Raw genomic sequence first — 15,590 nt, forward strand, 5'->3', positions numbered from 1 at the left:
ACTTTTATAATCTAGGATGTGCCCACTAATGATCAGAAAAAGGAGGAGAAAAATTAAACATAACCATGCAACTATTGAGAAGCAAAAAGTTAAGACCCTGGTGTTTGGCATAATGGATGGTCTGAATAGGAGAGGCAGACCCCACAGAGAATGGTTAGATGATATAGTAGATTGGTGCAGAGTTAGTCTACAGAAACTAAGCCACTCAGCAGTGGACAGGGAAAGATAGAAGGAAATAGTGAGGGAGGCATTGGACACCAACAGGCATTGTGCCTATGGTTGTTGATGAGGATGATGCAACTATTTGATAGCTTTCCAAGAACTATATTTTCAAAAGGTACCCATTGCCTTATTCCTGACCCTGTGACATTCCTATATGCTCTGGAATTGTACAAAGCAATATTCAGGTTAAAGATTCAAGTACTGGAAAATATATATATATTTAGGCACGTTCAAAACACACATTTGTGCATGTGTTTAAGAAATATAAATTTGCCTTTGTACATAATTATTCATTTTGAATGTACAAATGTATAATTTGTTTGTTCATTTAATGTGTGTTTGCGCACAAATGTGTAGGATGCTACTTGGCATGAAGGTTAGAATTTTCAAAACAACCTAAAGGAGTTAGACCCCTAAATCATATTAAAAGTCAATGGGGATTGGACTTCTAAATCTCATATGCTCCTTTTGAAAAATCCAAGCCCTCATTTTTAAAATTTGACCCTCAAAGATACTCATTTTTTGTTTACAGCTAAAACCAACATTACCTCCTTCACCCTCCCCTACCCCTCCCCCCAAAAAAAAGTTTTTAGGCTGTGTGTCCTGGACACCAGCATTCTCCCGCTAGCGGAGTCAGCCGCTGGTCAGTTTCAGCAGCAGCTGAATGAGGGATGCCTGGGGCAGAGCAGCTAAGGTGCTGCCAGGTTGATCCCGTAGCGCCGCTCCTCGGCGCTGCGGGACCAACGGGGCAGGCCAGGTGCTCTGCCCCCAGCTTCCCCGATTCAGCTGCTGGTCAGTTTCAGCAGCGGCTGAATCGGGGAAGCCAGGGGCAGAGTAGCTCCAATGATTAGGCTGCCAAGCACTTCCGGGTTCCCGATGGTGCCGGAACATTGGATGCCGGACCAATGGAGTTTTACTGTACATGATTTTGAAACTGAAGGAAGTAAAGAACAGAATCCAGCCAAGTGGCCTCTTGTTCAGTGCTTTGGCTTGGCCCAGAACAAGATTGCTGATGCCCTATCCCAAAACACGGAATATCTTGCCAACCAAGAGCCCCCCATCCAAACACTAACTGCCCATGAATTCTTAATCCCCAGAATTACCTGAATGCCACCAATGGACTAAAATTGAAAGGAAATATTTACTTTATTTTTCCCCAAAAATATTTCCCTAGTATCTAATCCAATATAAAAGTTTTCTTTATTCAAAAGCCCTGGCACAATCATGAGGAAATGTAATACGGAAAGAGTAAGATAAAGACCTTTTTTGTACTTGCAATATGAGACACTTCTGCTGACGATCACAAATGCTATGATATGCCTGTGATTTTATGTCTCCCAGTATCGAAGGTCATTTAGACCGGATTAAGATCCCTTCCTTCTATTGCACTTGTGAGTTACAGAACTTTTGCTCACTGAGGAAAATACTGATTTGAAGATCAGGAGTTTAATGAGAAGAAACATTGCATTTACTCAGTCAAACCTATAGTACATCTGGTACTATTGCAGAGGAAGGAAACAAGTATTAGTTGTGAAATATTTTAGCATGATTGCACAAGTTCTGCTGCAAAACACCTATCACTTCAGCACAGACATTATCTTTACAGTCACTTTGACCCAGAAGTCAGGAAATCAGCATTAGTCAGGTTGCAGAGCTGAAGTGGAAAACTGAGGATGTTGTTTCAATATTCAATTGGGAACAGCTGAATATTAACAATATTAATGATGATGATCCTTGAAACAGGACAGGGTAGTCCTAAAGCTATGACAAACACATTGTCTAAAAGCCCTAAATCAAAACAATATTGCATCCATGCTTTTTTATCTTTCTACAATGCAAATTACATATACTGACCTGAGTGAGCAGTTATCTACTAACTTTTTAGAATTGTAAGAATAATTTCTTTATTCATTTCACACAAAGTTCTCTTCATATATAAAACAAAAGGTCAGCTGCTAAACACAGCTCCTGTGAATTACAAGGGAATATAATCTTGGGGAGATTTCAGAGACATTTTTATGGCTCATTTATTGGAGATGAAGGAGGACTTCCCCCGGGACCAGGAGTTGAGAAGATCTTAGTCCTTGATTCAGCAATTCAGCCTTACTGAGGCATGTGAACAGTTCTGCTTTTTAAAGTTAGGCACATGTTTAAGTACTTTTCTGCATCAAGGTTGTAATTAAGAGGTGAGACTTATGAAGTAATTTGGGAATTAGCCAAATCTTCATTAGATGTGGCTGACAAATATTTGTCACACTACAGACCTGTACATTCATGCAAACAGCTACTAGGAAAGTGAAAACCTTAGTGCAAGCCTTTAGTATGGCTCAAGGGGAGATACAAATAATAATGTACGCTCATTAGCCTGCTGAAATCACTCGCTGTTTTTCAACATTTTCAGAGGCATTTCTTTCCAAGCATAACCAGAGAGGAGAGAGACCTAGGCATGCTCATGTTTTCTGCAGCCTTAAATTAAAAAGCCAGTTTCCAGTGCCAGCATGAGCATGACTCATCATGCCCAAAGCACTTGCAATATTAATCCAGTTGCTGGAAAGGGAGCTGTTCTACTTAAATCAAAATTCATCCAAACACACAGAGATTTGCTTGAAATTCAAACCAATCCTAGGATGGCAGAATGTTTTAAGTGGCGCTATCTTCAAGTTCGGAGGGAGGTATCAGTTATGAAAACAAAACTTCTTCTTGGATTCTCCTTGGAACTCATACATTCTAAAACAGAAAGCATGAACTATTAACAAAGGTGAAATACCAGAGGGATGACTTCATAAAACAAGTTAAGTCCAAGAATTGGGCCCATTATACATACATACATAAGCAAAGTAGGAGGAAATGTGTATAAGGAAACTGACAATTTCTAACTGCTTAACAATTTAGCTGGCTCCACAATGCAGCTTGTTAGATCTTCTCAACAAGGAATAAAATAAATTAGGTTTCTGGTGCTTGAAAATTATCCTCAATATAAGTGTTTTATGTTTTCCAAGGCTACAGGTCATCTCTCTGCATCATCTGTATAAATATAGAGTAGAATACTTAAACAGAACCCTAGACATTTCTGTGTCTCCCTTGCTCTTAAATAAGTCAGTCTTTGAAACAGGTACAAAGATAACACTTATTTAAGAATCCAAACTACACAAAAAGAGAAAAATCAAACCCTTGAAGGAATAAGAAGTTGCATTTAAAAAGGTAAGTTATAGGACACTAAGGGTATATCTTGACTACATGGCTCTGTCGACAAAGACATGTAAACTAGCTTACCCGACAGTCAATGAAGCGGCGATTTAAATAACCCCCCACTTCATTAAAATAAAAATGGCCACCACGCAGTGCTGACAATCAGCTGATCTGGCACAGCGCGGGAGTCTAGATGCAGATCGGTTGGCAAGGGAAGTCTCGTCAACTGCTCCCTTATGCCTTGTGAAATGAGGTTTACAGGAGCAGCCGACAAAGGCTTTCCTTGTCGACCGATCCGTGTCTAGACTCCCGCGCTGTGCCGGATCAGCTGATTGTTGGCACAGCGCGGCAGCCATTTTTATTTAATGAGGAGGGGATTATTTAAATCCCCACTTCATTGACTATGTCGGGTAAGCTAGTTTACATGGCTCTGTCAACAGCCATGTAGTCTAGACAAACCCTAAGAATCAGCACTGAATTAGAACACAGTATTCCAGTTTATTCAAATATTAAAATGATGTGATTGCTGCATCTCTTTCCACAACCAGAGAGAAAGTTCATAGTGTACCTTCAAAACTGGAGATTTGTCACCTCAGCAGTCAAACCCATAACCTGACCTGCTGTTCCCTTTACTAAATCAGGCTCTGAGCAGGTGATTTTTGCCAACACAGGATGAAATCCTTACCCTTCTGAAATGAATGGCAAAACTCTTATTGACTTCAGCAGGGGTCAGATTTTACCCATCCGGTACATCTGGACAGCAGCTGGGAGGTAGACAGACAACACACATTAGCGATGTTAAAGTAGCGGTATAGCCTGTGGTCGCACAGGCAGCTGCTCAGGTTTGACATCTGAGTATGCACCTGAGGTCTGTGCAACTCACAGCTATGCTGCTAGTTTCAGTATACTAACTTGAGTAAAACTAGTGTGTATCTACTTTCAATTGGAAGCACTCTCTCAGCTGCAGTGTTGACATACCCATATATTGCATACAAAACTTCATTTTCTCAGAGGTTGAAAACCTGCTTCTTTGGTAAGAAAAAGAAATTATAAGACCACATGTAACAGCACCATCTGGTTACCCCTCCTCATGAGAAGACTATCCACCTTCGTATAATATTCTATTCAACAGTTTCAAAGTGCTTTCCATCATTAATAGATGAAGGATCACAACACCCACCCAACTGTTATAGGAAAGTATTTTCTGCCTGGAAAAATGGAGGTGCCCCAACTCAATTGAGAGGATTATGTGTTCTTGGACAAGTCATTTTGGCCCTGATGCAGCAAAGGTTTATGCACATGCTTAACCTCACACACTGAGTAGTCCCATTGATGCCAGAAGGGATTTGTGTGCAGGGGTCTTTGCTAGATCTGGGGTTGTATTTATATTTGTTAATAATCTGATTAGGACTTTAATCTAGAACTTTTAAAAATCCATCTTCAGGATCATCTATGTTCTATTTTATTAACTTGCTCTATTGAGCCTAAATGAGCCAAAATACAGGATGCACCTCTGAAATCCAGGACTCTCTAGTCCAGCAACATCCATGTCCATGCTGGATCAATGAGCCTGGAGGCCAGGTATGGGAGCATGCAGGGCTGGGGAGCTCTGGCGGGGACAGGCAGTGGCTGCGGAGCCCTGGCCAGGTCAGGGAATCTCTGGTGTCAGTGGGGCTTGCAGGCTTAGGGAGCCCCTGGTATCAGCAGGGCCAAGTGGCAAATGGGGAGCCCCAGCCCTGGCTAGGGAATCCCCTGGCAGCAGCAGGGCCAGGCAGCAGCCAGGTGATCCCAGGGCCGGGGAACCCCTGGCTGGAGCGGGACTGGCTCTGGTAGTGGGGACGGTAGAGGACAGGCGGCCCCAGACCAGGGAACCTTCAGTGGTAGCAGAGCCAGGCAGTTAGGGAGTCCTGGCCAGGGAACCTGGGGAATCCTCAGTGGCAGTGGGGCTGGAGTGCCTGAACACCCCGGCCTCACCATCACTGGTGGGAGTGGGGCCAGGTCAGGGAGGGTGCTGGACTAGGAAGATCCAATCTGTACTAAAAGGAATACATGCTCACTGAACAGCAAACATTTGGGACTCTTGCTTTCAGCCTAACACTGCAACTAGCATTGTATATAATACACAGTTTCATGACTAGTTCAACTCAGAGCAATGCAACCACTGTCACAGAAGTATACACTGTAGACATCATCTGTCACTCAGCTCTTTAAGGGTGAACCTTAGTGCCATTGGACTGCACATGTATGAAGCATCCACGTGGGTGGGTCTGATTCAACAAGCAGTCTTTGTAGGATTGTTTCCTTGGCCAGATGATGACAATTCCATTTCCTGACAACTTTTGAGGTTTCAAAATTTGTTTTTGTTCTTCACTGGAACAAAACCGAAAATCCTTTTAACATTTTCAAGAGTTGGATTTATTCCAAAAGGTCCATCTTCTACTCAGTGATCAGGTTTTCAGATTTTCCCTCTCCAGAAAGGATAATGTAGCACTTTAAAGACTAACCATCTTGTTAGTCTTTAAAGTGCTACATTGTCCTGCATTTTGCTTCAGTTACCCCAGACTAACACGGCTACATCTCTATCAGAAAGGATAAGATAGCTTTGGAGCGCACAAACCTTCTGAATATTAACTTCCTCAAAGTCAATTAAATCTCCACAAAACATTCTGGCTTTGACAAAACAGCATATTTGGGGGAGAGAAATACATTTAATAAATATGTTCTGACCAGCTCTGCTTGTTACAAACATTTGTTTTTATTGTTTCCAGAAACTGTTAAAAATGAAGGCTAACATCCACCACTGTGAGTTTTAGCATTTTCAGTGTTACATAGCACATATCAATTTAAATGCAAATATCATGGCAGTCTTGAGGCAATCTGGGAAAACTGCTCAGATACTAATAATATGGACCCAGGCTTTCTGTACTGCAGCTTTATCTTGTGTTATTTTATCAAAGTCTTTTAAAAGATAAATCACCACTTGTGCAACATGTGGGGGCAGAGTCAATAAAAAAAAAATCCATCCAGCTTCTCAGCCTCCAAGCGTCTGAATTCAGAACTAGAGAATTACAACCCTGATAGGCAGGACATAATAAAATAGGCAAACATTTTTACCAGCTCAGGTAATATTGCTTTGCGAACCTGAAGTTCAGATATTTTGCAAAATTGGTACTGAATGTGGGATGGAGGGGTAAGAGTTTATTGGAAGAACCTAGTGATGGGGGTATCTTTCTTTAATCTTTCTGAAGTAGAATTAGCCCAAGATTAGAAGTCAGAAGATACTGAGTTTTGTTCCCAACTCTGCACTGGCTGGCATTAATAAATGCTTGCTCCTATATGCTTCCCAAACATCATTTAAGTTAGACCACACAAATTTCTCTGTGAGGGGACATGTTATGTTTCCAGACACAAAATGGCAGAAAACGAAGGCTCTGGCAAAAAAAAAAAAAAAAAAAACTACTTGTCTTAGATTAATGAACTACAGGTATTATAGTAAATACTCCATGACAGATAGCAGAGTATGTGTCTGTCACTTTAGTTTTATGTTAAAAACAACTCTGCACACAGGAATAGTTCTTAGAATCTTAAAAGGTGAATTACACAGAAAACAAAAACATATATATCTACATATAGCACCATAAATAAAAATATTTCCACTTACAAAATGAAAGAACTAAAACTGTCTTAATATTAGTATTTTCTGCATCTGATAATTGTGTAATTTAATGTTTAAAATAAATTGCTATGGCATCTGGCTGGCAGGAAGGGAGCTTTTGTTATTTTTAAACATTTGTTTTCTGATGTGACTCCCCCTCCCCCCAAGCTCAAAAGGCTTCATCATCAAGCTGAGTGGGCTTGCAAGGGGGCTTCGGTTTCTGACAATGGCTGGCAGAAGGCACTACCAAATCCTCAGAATGGTGTCACATGACTAGAACTGCAGCAGAAACTGCCATAGGAACAGTAGATACAAACACACAAGCATTTCCACAATCATTTCTGTAAAACATGGAGATACCAAAATATTCCTGGGGCACAAAGCAGTTGAAAGAATTCTCAATCCCAGTGAAATTTTAAAGGGAATTGTGGGGCAAATGATTCCACTAAGTTTGTAGCATGCACACATGGGCAAACACTCCCGCACACTCACTTTGTGCCACCAATGTTTCCCAAACATGCCATACCACTAGGGTTGCCAGGTGTCCGGTTTTGAACCAAACAGTCCAGTATTTAAGCTTTCTGTTCAGGAAACAAATTTAGAAAATATAAATGTCTGGTATTTTCTAAATAAGATGTAATGTAGATTGTGATGTAATGTCAAGTGTGTCTGGTATTTTTGTTGAAACCATCTGACAACCCTATGTACCATTCACATGTGTACTGACTGCGGGTGGCAAAGGGAACAAACACCCAGGGCCCCAGTGATTCAAAAGGGTCTGGGGCTCCCTTACTGAAGCAGTGGCTTGAGCTTTGGACCCTTTAAATCACCAATGGAGCACTGCACAGTGTGCTCCAGGTGGTGCTGAGGCTAGCTCCAAGGGTGGGAGGCTAGCTCCAGGTGGTGCTGAGGCTAGCCCCAGCCCCGCCCTTTCTGCCCGAAGCCCCATCCCTCTAGGGTGCGGAGCTACTCCCCCCTTATTGCCCAGGGGGCCAGCGAGTCTGTCGGCCCCACTGGCCATTCACAGGTGGAATGTTTGTTTGCACATGCCACTACTTATGAATTGCACAGTGGTTGCTGTTTAAGTCTACTGGGGCTGCAAGCTCCAAAGTTGTACTTTCAATACTAGGTTCCTCAAGGGCCATACAGTACCTCTGATTTGCATTTGGCGCTCCTAAATACATGAAGAGTGTCATAAAGCCATAAAATGCTTTATGGACAAGACAAAATGCTTTAGCAGGACAAGACACCTTCTTTCAACATAACTACACAAGCCAATACCAATGACCTACATCTGATTTTGGAGGAGAGGGGTTAGAACTGAAAACATCTTTACTACCTGGAGAATGTCTGAAATCTACAGGATGAAATTCAGTAAAGCAGTGGCAAATTAGCCACTGGGCCTAGGGGCTCCAACCAATTGGGGGATCCCCAGAAAAATGTGTACGCCCACAACCTGATCCAACCTGCTTTGCCCACCTGATGCTCCTGCTGGGGAGCTGGGCAAGCCCCCTCACCCTGGCTATTTCCCCACAGAACATCGGGCAGATGGGTTCGGAAAGCCCCTGTGCCCCAATCCCATTTCTCCAGCAGGAGCACTGGAGGAGTTATGGGGAACTGAAAAATGAGGTGAGGAAGGTGCACAACTGGCTCTGGCCCAGAGCCCCGCAGATCCCTAATCTGCCTCTGCAGTAAGGACAAGTGCAAAGTATTACACTTAAGAACAATCAAACACAGAAACGCAAAATGGGGAATATTTGATTAGGTACTAATACTTAGAGTCTTGCAACTCCTCAGATATCTGCTTTATATCCGCAGATACCTACAGCTCATTTTTGCAGATATGGATTCAGAGTCAAATAACGTATCTAGAACCCTGCAAATGTGCAGATATTGGCTTTATATCCATGGGTATCCCCATCTCTGGATGTCAATGTGGGTATCTGTGGCTCATTTTTGCGGATACATATACACATTTTGTATTAGTGCAGAGCTCTAGTAATACTCCTGGAAGTGATCTGGGGAAAAAATAAATTAAAAGATCAATATAATTCTGGGTTATATTAGTGGAAGTGTCATCTGTAACATGTGGGAAGTACTCTTCCTGCTCTGCTCTGTACTGGTGAGGTCCCAGATGGAGTTCTGTGCCCAGTTCTGGGTTTCACACTTCAAGAAACGTGTGAGCAAACTGGAGAAAGAGGAGACCACCAAAAATGATAAAAGGATTTTAAAATCTGCCTTTGAGGAAAGAAACCGGGCATGCTTAGTCTTAGAGAAAAATGGCTGAAGGGGAGACTTGATAACATTCAAATAGGTTAAAGGCTGTTATGAAAGGATGGGGATACGTTTTTCTCCATGTGCTCTAAAGGCTGAACAAGTAGCAATAGGCTTAATTTCCCATGGGGGAGGTTTAGGTTAGATACTAGGAAATACTTTCTAACTAGAAGGGTAGTTAAGCGCTGGAATAGGCTTCAGCGGGAAGTTGTGGGATTCACATCATTAGTGGCTTTTAGGATTTGTCTAACCTGTCCTTATCAGGGATGGTATAGGTATACTTGGTCCTGCCTCAGCATAGGGAGTTGGACTAGATGATCTCGCAACATCTCTTACACCATTACATTTCTATAATTCTGTTATTTAAGTATCAAATATCCAACATGGGTCTAAAATAAAATAAAATAAAAACAGATGCACCACTCATGTATATTCATGAGATATATGTTGCTCTTGAAAACAGCTATGTAGTTGTAACTTTAAGACTCTTAAGAATTACTGACAAGTTATTATCAAGAACAATCTTTTTTTCTTAGTTTTAGCTACATTACTTTGCAGAAAGTGAAAGATTGTTTAAAAGTAAAATAATAAGAATAAAAACCCCAAACTTCAAATATAAAGCTATTCTGATATCATTAACGTACTGTCATGCTCAAAGGAATAATGGGGAAGTAGCAATCTGTGCTAATTAGTTGAAGGAATTTAGTATTTTTCCATGGCAAATGCATTTTAAGGATGCTGAAGGGTCATGCTGAGTTCATATAATCTTTAAAGAGTGCAGGAAATTAATAAGCTTTTGGAAAAATACAAGCAGTTTTCTTGTGGTGAGCCAGGTTTAGCTTTCAGCACGTATATGTGCTTTTTCCTTCCTCCACCTCATTTTTGCCATGATATTTTTGTAGCATATAGCAAATGTAATGGACATGTTTGCAAGATGTTTCACATCTATTTTCTCTATTAAAGGCACCAAATATCTCTATTCTATACTATGCCTATAGTACAGAGATATTTGGTTCCTTTACTAGAGAAAATAGATGTAACAAACATGTTTGCAAGATGTTTCACATCTATTTTCTCTAATAAAAGCACCAGATATTTCTATACCATACCTATATACTATAACCTAGTAAGGATTGTATCAAACAGATTGATATGGGAGCTTCAGTACTTGTGCTCAGATGCACTGTGTTAGGGATAACCTGGCCCATGTGTCACCTGGAAAAAACCCAAAGATCTCCTAAAAGGATATTGGCCTACAGCAGTGTTTCTCAACCAGTGGTATGAGTACCCTTAGGGGTACTTAAGAGAAATCTGGGGGATATGTCAACACAACTGACATTTGGAGAAAACTGAATTTTTGTTTTAAGTTTTACAGTGCTTTACTATTTTTGTACTTTTTACACACAAAAATTTCATCAGCCATCCCCGGCTACCATTAAGCTGTTTAAACAATTGTGTTGCAAAGGTAGAAAAAAAATGTGTCTGAAAACTGTAGGTACTGGGGGTACTTTATAAAAAAAGGTTGAGAAACACTGGCCTAGGTACTGGCCTATTTCTCTAAAAAGCTCAGTTACATTTTACAACAGGCAAATAAGGATTAAAATGAAACAGACAATTTACTATATTAGAAAACCAGTACAAGTGGCAGCACCTGCTCAGGGAATGTGCAAATAGTATCTTGCCATGAAATGGGGCCAGTTAGAACATTGGAAAGTTGTGGCTAAGCTGACACAAATTTACTAAACCTTTCTTGTCAAACAACCAGTCCTGGCAGCAGTGAAAAGGGGAGAGTGCATGTGTGTGTGTGAGAGTAAACAACTGTGCCGAGCAGTCACCAGCAATTCCTTTTTTTCATGCATAAAACCAGAAAATCCTGGGCTTCACCAGTTCCTTGCACAAGAGGCCCTACTGGCCCATATAATTCCCTTGCCTAAAGAAGGTTCACAGCCCCATCAGGTACTGCATGGCGTGAGGCAATCACCCAGTTTGCCACAAGAGCTCAGGCTCTCCTATCAATGAAATCCTGGTCTACACAGATGGCAGACTGATGCCTCATTCACAAGATGATGGCATACATCAGTCCCCCATCCCTGCAGCATAATTACAAAATAGAAATTAACTCCTCTTGCTTCCAGCTTTGTGCTTTCCTTGCATACCCAACCAGTACAACAGGCAACATGCTTGAAATCCATGTCCATGTTAAACACATGGACCCCCATATCCAAGAGAGAAATTATCTGGACAAGAGAGTTTCCAGCAATGGTAAATAAGGCTTCACTATGAGATCTCTTGCTAATGTCCTTGCATGCCCACTTAACTGACACTGTTTGCAAATCTCTCTTCAAATCGTACAGTGTAGAAGCTTGGACCATTCCAGCCTGGCCCACAAACACAGCTGTTGCAAGGTACCTTACCCAGCTTTCCCATAATGAGTGTTCTGGTGCTCTTGTTCACTCAAAATAGTTTCTCCAAGATGGCAAATGCTGGATGCTGGAACTCATAGATCCAAGGACTTGGTTGGGCCCACTGCATTCCCTAGCATTTCAACAAGTTATGTTTGGTCCCATGAATAATCCATTTGGGATGAGAAACTGTCCACTTGTGAGCCCAATAGACCATGCCATGGCCTGAAATCCAGATCAAGAAGGAAGCCTGCTGTTCTCACCCCAACACTCTCATGTGGAAAACTACTAGAGCTGACAAATGAAATATAATAAATTGTGGAAGAAGGATGGGGAAAGAAAACAAGTAGGAACCAGATTTGATGCAAGGAGGGAAACTGAGGGGAAGTCATCTGCAGTCCTCTAATTTCCAGTACAGATAGAGGGGGTATTTCCAAAATCTGCAAAACAGTGCTCACAGCTGTCCATAGCCAGCAGCACGTGTTTCTATGGGAGATGCACATCTGCACATGCCTCGGTACACATAAAATTTATTTTGCACATCGATGGAAAAAAATGAGAGAACATATTAGTTACTTCCAATTTATCTCTAGAATATGTCTCACATACCTGCAATGAAATCATATTACTCCCCATAAGATTAATAGACCAGATAAGGAAACCAGTTCTCTAATAGCCGTATCTGTACATTTTTAGTAACTTACACATTTTGCCACTAAGGAAACATCTGTGAATGGAAGACTAATTCTTTATATTTAAATGTACTTACTTACTTTCTTATCTCTCATTTAAGGCTTTTCTGTAATTATTCTGTAAGAAACAATACAAAGGGTTTTGTTTTGTTTTTTAAATCCATTTGTAAATGCACACACAGTGCTGCTTGTTCATTGTGGTAGTTTTATGTGCTGTAAGATTCCAGCAATATAGTCTCAAATTGTGATCCTCTCTTCACTTTTGTTGTTCAATGAATTGCCACATTTGCATCAACCCCCTCTTTGCATTCCACTCTGAACCCTGATTTTATTATTCAGCTATGAGACACACACAGTGAAGTCTAAATTACTGTGTCAGAATGAAATTGGTTGCTGCCCACTCAGATGTGTGGATGTGGATATGGACAGAAACATTTCCAGGGAACAGCAAGAACATTTGTTGAACCATTTTGCTTGAATTATTGCAATTATCTCAGATGACATATTAGAATTTTTTCCCCTCCTTATGATTTAATACAACCCAATGCCTATCCCATGTGAATAAAATGTTTGTCTAAAATATAAATCCGGAATCATGAAAGAATTTCAGCATGGCTTTCTCTCAGAATTTGCTATTACAACCTGCTTCATATGCTAAGACACAGAATACAGGAAACACTGAGTGCAAAGTAAAGCTCACCACACAAAGTGTAATGGAGAAAAGAAAAACAAGTATTCAAAATTACTCCCAAACTGAAGATTGCTCAGGATGACAGCTGGTCACCTATGCTGTGATACTAATAAATATTTGGCTGGCTCACAAAATGCACATGGCATGACAAAACATGATAAAGTTATAATGCACTATGCCATAATATCCCAAAATTTCACCCTTTTTCTAGTCACTGGTTTCCAAATGAATGTTGAATAGCTGTAGAAAACCCATCAATGCAGCTCTGTAATAATTTTAATGTCAACTACATTTTCCTTGATTCAGGTTCATGTAATCCAGCACTGTGGTACATGGCCTACTCTGTGTCCAGACTACAGAAGGTCTGTGTTTGTTACCGATATTATATTGAGCATATGGATTTTTAGCTCAGATAGTAAAGATTCGTGTTTTACCTCTGGACGTCTCTGATTCAGTTCTTGGTGTGTCAGCCACATTAGAGGCAACCAAATTATAACACAAAGCAAATTAATTAATTATGCAGATGGTATCATCAACTTTTGTGGGTACAGCCCACTTCTTCAGATGACAGAGTTTTGAGTTTAGGATGTGCAGACCCAAAATAAATAGAGGAGAAAGAAGAGGGAGGAAGGAAAAAAAGGAGGGGGTGGGCGGGAAACAAGGAGCAGAGAGTATGGAAATATCAAAGGGAAAAACAGGAAGGCAGAACTGGCAATCAGTAAGCACTTGAAGATTAGATAGGTAAAACGAAGCAGATAAGAATCAAAGGCAATAGATAGGAAGGATACTAACACACAGGAATCTACACAAAGAGCTGTTTGCACCTTCATTGAATGTTAGGTTGATAATGTCCCAACCATCCCTCATCACGACTGAGGCCATCAGCATGAGAACTGAACTTGTGGATGAATTGTAATTCCAATGCCTCCCTTTGTATTTGGCTAATCAAATTGGTTTGTGACAAGACAGCCACTTGAAGATCTTTTAAACAGTGATTAGGTAGATTGAACTGTTCTCCAACAGGTTTCTGTATGTTCTCTTAATGGATATCTGATTTGTGGCCATTGATTCTTTCCCATAGGGACTGTCCAGTTTGTCCAATATATATAGCAGGGGGGCATTGCTGGCATTTCATGGCATAGATCGAATTACTGGATGTGCAGTCAAATAACCTTTTGATTTGGTAGCTTATGTTGTTGGCTCCAGTGATGAATTTGCTTGTATAGAAGCCTACACGCACATTTAATCTTCTCCAGACTTTACTACACTTCAACAAAGCACCTACAAGGACCACTTCATCTCCCTTCAGAAGAAAAAGGACAATAAACTATCCAAACTGCTATATGCCTCAGGATCTCTTATTCCAGATACTTTCAACTCGCCCAACATCACCACCAATCTATCTAATCAAGCGTTCAGCCCAGCAGAGGAATCTGTCCTGTCCTGCGGACTCTCCTTCTGCCCCACTACACCCACAAATAAGATTCAGTTCTGTGGGGATCTGCAGGGCCGGATTAAGGGGGGGGCTAGCCGGGTAGCTGCCCATGGAGCCAACCTATGGGGGGTGCCTGATGGCAGCTGTAAGGGACGTTGCGCACTCGGCCGCGCGGTGCCCCTTAGAGCTGCAATCAGGCACTGCGCGCCCAATTGCAGCTATGATGTGTGCAGCGCGCCGGAGGCGGGGCCGCACATGCGCCATGTGCCCGGGGCGGAGCCGCGCATGTGTCGCACGCCCGCTGCCCGGGGCGCAGGAATGGCTTGAGCCGGCTCTGGGGATCTGGAACCCTATTTTCGCTGCCTCTGCCTGAAGGAATATTTCCAACACACCAATGTACAACACACTGACCATACTGCTCCCCCTCCCGCCACCAATCCCATAAGAGGAAGGCTTCCGTGTGGACCCCCACTAACAGACGTAAAGAAAGTCTTGATTTCTACACCGACTGCTTCCACAAATGTGCTCAAGCTGACATTATCTCCCCCCCCCCTCCGCTCTGCGAGCAGCGTGCGGCGCTTCAAAGCGCCACGTGCTCCTGGCAGGATGGGAGGAGGCTTCGCGTGGTCCCCTGCTCCCAGGTCAATCAGGGCCTGGGGGCAGGGGAGCTGCGTGAAGCTTCCCTTTAACTTGCCCCGGCCCTGCGAGGAGCCCATGTGCGCCTTGCAGGGCAGGAGGAATCGTCCCGCACTCCCAGGCCCTGACTGGCCTAGGGGTTGGGAAGCGTGCCAAGCCTCTTCCAGAGTATGGGTGCCTAGTGAGAAGGGGGGCAAAGGGGCTCTCCCACCCCTACACCAATCATGGCCTGGGGGTGGGGTAGCCCCACTCCGTCCCATCTAGGTCCTGCCCCTTCAAGGGTGACCCAGGGCTACTTCACCCAGGAAGGGAGAAAAAAAGAGTCAGAGTGATTACCATTTAAAGTTAACATTAAGTGGCGTTTCCTTCACCGTGACGTAAGAGATTGAACAGA

At 42.2% G+C, this 15,590-nt stretch overlaps 2 long non-coding RNA genes across 4 annotated transcripts in view; one reads left to right on the forward strand and one right to left on the reverse strand.

Moving 5' to 3' along the window:
- LOC142829946 (uncharacterized) overlaps positions 1-15,590 on the forward strand; it is a 143,231-nt gene that overhangs the window by 67,529 nt on the left and 60,112 nt on the right. The gene's annotated exons all lie outside the window — the stretch shown is intronic.
- The window catches only part of LOC106732876 (uncharacterized), a 96,303-nt gene continuing 82,003 nt past the window's right edge, over positions 1,291-15,590 (reverse strand). Inside the window, exons 5-6 of the long non-coding RNA XR_012904898.2 lie at positions 4,097-4,175; positions 1,291-2,949 (exon numbers count right to left, since the gene is read on the reverse strand). This is a non-coding gene — a long non-coding RNA (uncharacterized LOC106732876). The remainder of the gene's footprint in view (positions 2,950-4,096; positions 4,176-15,590) is intronic.

This window comes from Pelodiscus sinensis, chromosome 6 (assembly GCF_052426305.1).
Source record: "Pelodiscus sinensis isolate ZL-2025 chromosome 6, ASM5242630v1, whole genome shotgun sequence".
Lineage (NCBI taxonomy): Eukaryota > Metazoa > Chordata > Testudines > Trionychidae > Pelodiscus > Pelodiscus sinensis.